Source organism: Dama dama, chromosome 22, assembly GCF_033118175.1.
Source record: "Dama dama isolate Ldn47 chromosome 22, ASM3311817v1, whole genome shotgun sequence".
Lineage (NCBI taxonomy): Eukaryota > Metazoa > Chordata > Mammalia > Artiodactyla > Cervidae > Dama > Dama dama.
The window spans coordinates 40801367-40808583 of NC_083702.1; the positions used below are offsets into that span (position 1 = coordinate 40801367).

At 41.2% G+C, this 7217-nt stretch overlaps 1 pseudogene; it reads right to left on the reverse strand.

Moving 5' to 3' along the window:
• Positions 1-4144: 4144 nt before the first annotated feature.
• LOC133043101 (protein Mis18-beta-like) lies at positions 4145-6933 on the reverse strand (annotated as a pseudogene).
• Positions 6934-7217: the final 284 nt, after the last annotated feature.

Genomic DNA, 7217 nt, shown 5'->3' on the forward strand with positions numbered 1-7217 from the left:
CCATCACCAACTCCCAGAGTCTACCCAAACCCATGTCTATCGAGTCGGTGACGCCATCCAGCCATCTCATCCTCTGTCTTCCCCTTCTCCTCCTGCCCCCAATCCCTCCCAGCATCAGGGTCTTTTCCAATGAGTCAACTCTTCGCATGAGGTGGCCAAAGTATTGGAGTTTCAGCTTCAACAGCAGTCCCTCCAATGAACACCCAGGACTGATCTCCGTTAGGATGGACTGGTTGTAAACCAACTATACTTCAATTTTTTAAAAAGTCAATGTAATTCGAGGAATCAAAGCATTTTTCAAACTGTTTTGATTTCAAAGCAAAACTGTGAGTCTGGACATTAGCAAGGCAACACTTCTTTGAAAGAGACTACTGCAATAGGGAGATACTCAAAATTTAAGCCAGAAACATCTATGAGAAGGAATGCCCAAGCACAGCTTTATATGCAGAGACCGTGGGACAGGTGGCTGTGAAAGGAGGAAGTGGTATACTAAAATTGGTAAAGAAAGTCCTGACCTTAATGAACCATGGCAAACATTGCAAAAACAGGAAGATCATGGGAGGAAATATTAGTCAGTGGTTAGGTATGTGGGGTGGAGTTTGGGTCTCAGGCGGAGCAAATTACAGCAAAGAAAGTTTGCATAAAGTTCAAGGTCTACTTCCTTTAACAGACAAAAGTTATGTCAAGCAATAAGTTTGACCAACCTTTTATCAGTGCCTGCTTAAATAATTTTGATTTTTAAGCAGATATAAATTGCATATATTCCAAGTTATTCTGACACAAACATATTCTAGAATCTAGCCCTACAAATATTCCAAGCTAGGTCTTATTCACAGGGGAGTAAATCACAAAGCAGCTAGAAAATTTCACTATATTAACTAATAAGAAAGAATGAAAACAAATGAAATGGGTGTCCAAGTGAAATTAAAGAAAGATCAGCAAAATTAGTCCCAAGAAAGTAGAAAGAAGGGATTAAAAAGGTAAAAGAAACCAGTTAGTTAGAAAATAAAACCAAAAAACTATAGAATTAAATAACCCAAAAGCTGGTTGCTTGAAAAAGCAAACTGTTGGCTAAGTTAATTAAGAACAAAAGCAAAAAGCTGGAAATTCTAGATAAAATAGTTTCTTTTTCAAGAAAATATCATGCACAGACACTGATCTCAAAACAAATCTAAATAATTTAATTACCATAAAAGAATGTACAAATGAGGGACCTAGTTTTCTCCCTCAACTCTCCTGCATAGACTACTACTCCTAACACATCCTAGAGGAAGGATGACTCCGACCTAATGAGATTGCACAGTTTGGGTATCCTTAGTGACCAGGTAAGGGCTTCCCAGGTGGCTCAGTGGTAAAGAATCCACCTGACTACGCAGGAGACCTGGGTTTGATCCCTGGGTCAGAAAGATCCCCTGGAGAAGGAAATGGAAACCCATTGCAGTATGCTTGTCAGGAAAATCCCATGGACAGAAGAGCCTAGCAGGCTACAGTCCATGGGGTCCCAAAAGAGTCAACACAACTTATCGACTAAACAACAACAACAATGATGACCAGGCAAATGCCTTAAGTAAACAAACAAGAAATGTCTTAAGTATACATCCTGAGTAAATACATTAGAGGATGTATTTACTAATATAATTATTTGTTAAATTGCAAAATGTGTAAAATATGTACATATCCAAAAATAAACAGTCTGTACATTTTCTGTAAAAAGTTTAGAGGCCACCACTATATGAATATAAATCTAATATTTCAAAATACATTGATATACTTCAAAGTCTTTATTGAATTTGTACAATATTGGTTGGGGCTTCCCAGGTGGCGCTAGTGGTAAAGAACCCACCTGCCAATGTGGGAGAAATAGACACTGGTTTGATCTCCTAGAGGAGGGCATGGCAACCCACTCAGGTATTCTTGCCTGGAGAATCCCCATGGATGGAGGGACCCAAGCAGCATAGCCAAAAAAAACTATGAGTCGGACATGACTGAAGCTACTTAGCACACACATACGCATGGTATTGCTCCTGTTGTTTATGTTTTAGCGTCTTTACTGTAGGGCACATGGGATCTTAGCTCCCAGATCTTGGATCAAACCTGCATCCCCTGCACTGGAAGGTGATGTCGAGTCAAGCTCAACAGCACAGGTTCCTGAAAGCACGGCATAGTGAAAGAATGAGAAACACTCAAGAAAGTTACAGAGTGGATTAGGGGACCAACACCACCACGAGGTGAAGGTGCCCAAACTGATCTCAAGTCTGCTTTATTATACTTTTTGAGACTTGCTTGTACGTGCTTACATGAGCATAGCAGGTCAGATGGCCTTCAATGGTAATGCTGGTCAGTTAACATTTACAATTTTTGTATTCCTGTTTTTCTTCCTCAAGGACAAGGACCTAGTTAATCTTTTTTTTTTTCCTGATGTCAAATCCAAGCATTTAATTTTCCATTGCTGCTGTTGCTGCTGCTGCTAAGTCGCTTCAGTCGTGTCCGACTCTGTGCGACCCCATAGACGGCAGCCCACCTGGATCCCCTGTCCCTGGGATTCTCCAGGCAAGAACACTGGAGTGGGTTGCCATTTCCTTCTCCAATGCATGAAAGTGAAAAGTGAAAGTGAAGCCGCTCAGTCGTGTCCGACTCCTAGCGACCCCATGGACTGCAGCCTACCAGGCTCCACCCTCCATGGGATTTTCCAGGCAAGAGTACTGGAGTAGGGTGCCATCACCTTCTCCAAATTTTCCATTGAAAGCTTACCAAAACAGCAAATCCAAAGGTTAAGGAAAATAGCTATGTAAGAAGAGCTTAATTTAGGTAAAGAAAATATGTTGAGGTAGACATACTCATACACAGTACAAATCCCAGGATGATTCCATAGAGACTATTATTGTGTCTCATTCTTCAGGAGTAGAAAGAGCTTTTCTGGTACTGTTTGTTGCCAGAGGCTTCCTCCTTACAGAACCAAATTTTGCAAACTGAAAAGCATAAAGCAGGTCAGAATTTTCTCTCTACCATACTTTTAAAGGAAAATATCCTTTATGAAGTCAAAAAGGGAAAGAACTTGCAATTAAATCTACTAGCCACGTCTGAACCATGTTACCCTGTCTGCACACAACCCGTTGGCTGTATCGTCTCTTGACTGACTAGTGCCAGCCCCTCTAGGTCTGCTTGCTGCCCTCTCACCCCTTCCTCACAGGACAACCATAATGAGATTCTGAAAAAGAAAATTTGATCCTGTCATAGGCTTCCTCCTTTAAAGTTCTTCAAGATCTTTTCATTGTTGTTGGGATAAAAACAAATATCCTTCGGCAGGCCAATAAGGCTTTGCTCTGGTTTCTGGACATTATTACAACTCCTACATGCCTTTTTAGGGGCCTCACAGGGCCTTCATATAAGCCGTCCCTCTATCAGCTTATTAACCCTTACTAATCTTTCAGACCACTGCTGAAACACTTCCACAGAAAGACCTTACCTGACCCCCAAACCAGGTCAGTTACCTGCTATATGTGTTTATTTCTCTATGTCCCTTTTCTTCAAAACTCTTACCACAGTTATAATTTTAAATGCCTTAATGTGGTTATTTGAATGTCCATCTCTAACTAGATTTTAAGCTCCAAAGATACAGAATAGGTGTTTTTGCTTATTTCTGGCAGCTAGCATAATATTTTATAGCTATTTATTAAATGAATACTTTGATAAGCTACTGAGCCACAGTGCTAAATAAAGCAAAATAATGAAAAAACAGCATTCAGTGACTATTTGATGTTTTTATCATTCCTTTTATTACTATCCTGCTAAGTTCAGTTTACAACTGAAAAGGTAAAGATAAATATATATTATGCAGTTAACTTATTAAACATTACCTAAAGAATATGTATGTACCTGTATTTCATGTAAGAAAAAAATGATTTCTCAGTATTCATATGACAATTGCTCCATGTAGGAATAATAATTAATTAACAGAAGTACAACTCTATTTTCAGGCCAATATTGCATCTTTAGATCAGAGCATTCATGGGACCTTGGCTCTTAATTCTTAAATTTGCAATCAGAATGTTTTAAAAAATAAATATTATGAAATTGATAAGAAGCCAAAATGAATTCTTAAGACAAATAGCTATGAAACCTGGACAAAAGATAAGGTCTGCCTCTAATACTCAAGCTTTGATTCTGAATTAGTTAGCTTGGATTGGTCAGGAGGTAGTTCCTTCAGAACCTGTATGAGTGAATTTAAGCGAGTATGTGTTAACATTATCTTCTCTTTCAGTTCTGCAGTCTTTTCTTATAGAGGGACGTTGGGGATATCCATCTCAGATGAACTTACTATGGATTTGTTTTTAAGAGGTAAGGCTGAGGAACCAGAGATCAAATTGCCAACATCCGCTCGATAATCAAAAGAGCAAAAGAGTTCCAGAAAAACATCTATTTCAGCTTTATCAGTCAGTTCAGTCGCTCAGTCGTGTCTGACTCTTTGCAACCCCATGAACCGCAGCACACCAGGCCTCCCTGTCCATCACCAACTCCCAGAGTTTACACAAACTCATGTCCATCGAGTCGGTGATGCCATCCAGCCATCTCATCCTCTGTCATCCCCTTCTCCTCCTGCCATCAATCTTTCCCAGCATCAAGGTCTTTTCAAATGAGTCACCTCTTTGCATCAGGTGGCCAAAGTATTGGAGTTTCAGCTTCAACATCAGTCCTTCCAATGAATATTCAGGACTGATTTCCTTTAGGATGGACTGGTTGGATCTCCTTGCAGTCCAAGGAACTCTCAAGAGTCTTCTCCAACATCACAGTTCAAAACCATCAAATCTTCGGTGCTCAGCTGTCTTTATAGTCCAACTCTCACATCTATACATGACTATTGGAAAAACCGTAGCCTTGACTAGATGGACCTTTGTTGACAAAGTAATGTCTCTGTTTTTCAATATGCTGTCTAGGTTGGTCATAACTTTCCTTCCAAGGAGTAAGCGTCTTTTAATTTCATGGCTGTAATCACCATCTGCAGTGATTTTGGAGCCCAAAAAAATAAAGTCAGCCACTGTTTCCACTGTTTCCACATCTATTTGCCGTGAAGTTAGGGAACCAGATGCCATGATCTTAGTTTTCTGAATGTTGAGCTTTAAGCCAACTTTTTTCACTCTCCTCTTTTACTTTCATCAAGAGACTCTTTAGTTCTTCTTCACTTTCTGCCATAAGGGTGGTGTCATCTGCATATCTGAGGTTATTGATATTTCTGCCAGCAGTCTTGATTCCAGCTTGTGTTTCCTCCAACCCAGCGTTTCTCATGATGTACTCTCCATATAAGTTAAATAAGCACTCAATATGCCAGCAAATTCGGAAAACTCAGCATTGGCCACAGGACTGGACAAGGTCAGTTTTTATTCAGCTTTATTGACTATGCCAAAGCCTTTGGCTGTGTGGATCACAATAAACTGTGGAAAATTCTAAAAGAGATGAGAATTCCAGGCCACCTGACCTGTATCTGGAGAAACCTGTATGCAGGTGAGGAAGCAACAGTTAGAGCTGGACATGGAACAACAGATTGGTTCCAAACAGGAAAAGGAGTATGTCAAGGCTGTATATTGTCACCCTGCTTATTTAACTTATATGCAGAGTACATCATGAGAAATGCTGAGCTGGATGAAGCACAAGCTGGAATCAAGACTGCTGAGAGAAATATAAATAACCTCAGATATGCAGATGACACCACCATTATGGCAGAAAGTGAAGAAGAACTAAAGAGTCTCTTGATCAAAGTGAAAGAGGAGAGTGAAAAAGTTGGCTTAAAACTCAACATTCAGAAAACTAAGATCATGGCATCTGGTCCCATCACTTCATGGCAAATAGATGGGGAAACAGTGGCTGATTTTATTTTTTTGGGCTCCAAAATCACTGCAGATGGTGATTGCAGCCATGAAATTAAAAGACGCTTACTCCTTGGAAGGAAAGTTATGACCAACCTAGACAGCATATTAAAAAGCAGAGACATTACTTTGTCAACAAAGGTCCATCTAGTCAAGGCTATGGTTTTTCCAGTGGTCATGTAAGGATTACAGAGTTGGACTATAAAGACAGCTGAGCACTGAAGATTTGATGGTTTTGAACTGTGATGTTGGAGAAGACTCTTGAGAGTTCCTTGGACTGCAAGGAGATCCAACCAGTCCATTCTAAAGGAGATCAGTCCTGAATATTCATTGGAAGGACTGATGTTGAAGCTGAAACTCCAATACTTTGACCACCTGATGCAAAGAGCTGACTCATTTGATAAGACCCTGATGCTGGGAAAGATTGATGGCAGGAGGAAAAGGGGATGACAGAGGATGAGATGGTTGGATGGCATCACTGACTCAGTGGACATGAGTTTGTGTAAACTCTGGGAGTTGGTGATGGACAGGGAGGCCTGGCGTGCTGCAGTTCATGGTGTCGCAAAGAGTCCGACACAACTGAGTGACTGAACTGAACTGAACTGAAGCACACCATTTTGTCACTAGAAAGGCAGAAGCGACCTCTCAAGGCAACCAGGGCAGCATGGTAGAATACAGGTGGAAACCAATGGGAACCTCACAGGAACTACAGAATAAAAGGTTAAGTGTTGCCTTTGAGTGACCTTCAATGCCTACTAGGAGCGGAGCCTCCAAAACTACATTATTTGTGACTCTGGAGAAGACCACGGCCCCGAGGTACTGCAACAGGCTCCAGGCAAGGTGAACACAGTCAGTGAGCACGGCGTGGCACTGTGGGCACCACCTCTCGGGCTGCAGTCATCGCAGGGGATGACAGCTCCTCCAGTCCCAGCCCTGTGGGGCTGAGCGGTGAAGACCCTTTCACCACCTGCGAAAAAGAAGTTTCATCAATCGCCTTGATAGTCCCATCACAGAAGTCACCCCGTGGCTGCTTTGCAGTTCCAGAAATATGCCTCCACGGCCAAGCAGCCATCTTCCTGCTGTCAGCGCTACCATTCTAATTAATCTTTATGTACCTCCCAGGCGCTAAAGATAGGAACAGTCTGTTGATGGCTTTCCACTCCCAGGCCTACATCCTGCTTTCTTTTTTTATTTTTATTTTTTTATTTTTTTTGGGGTTTTGTCATACATTGATATGAATCAGCCTACATCCTGCTTTCAAGATGTCTTTTGTTCCTTCTTGGATTCCTTCAGGAGTTACATGCTGAGTCGTGTCCTCTCAGCAAGATTGCTTAATTCTTTAGCCAGGCCTTTTAG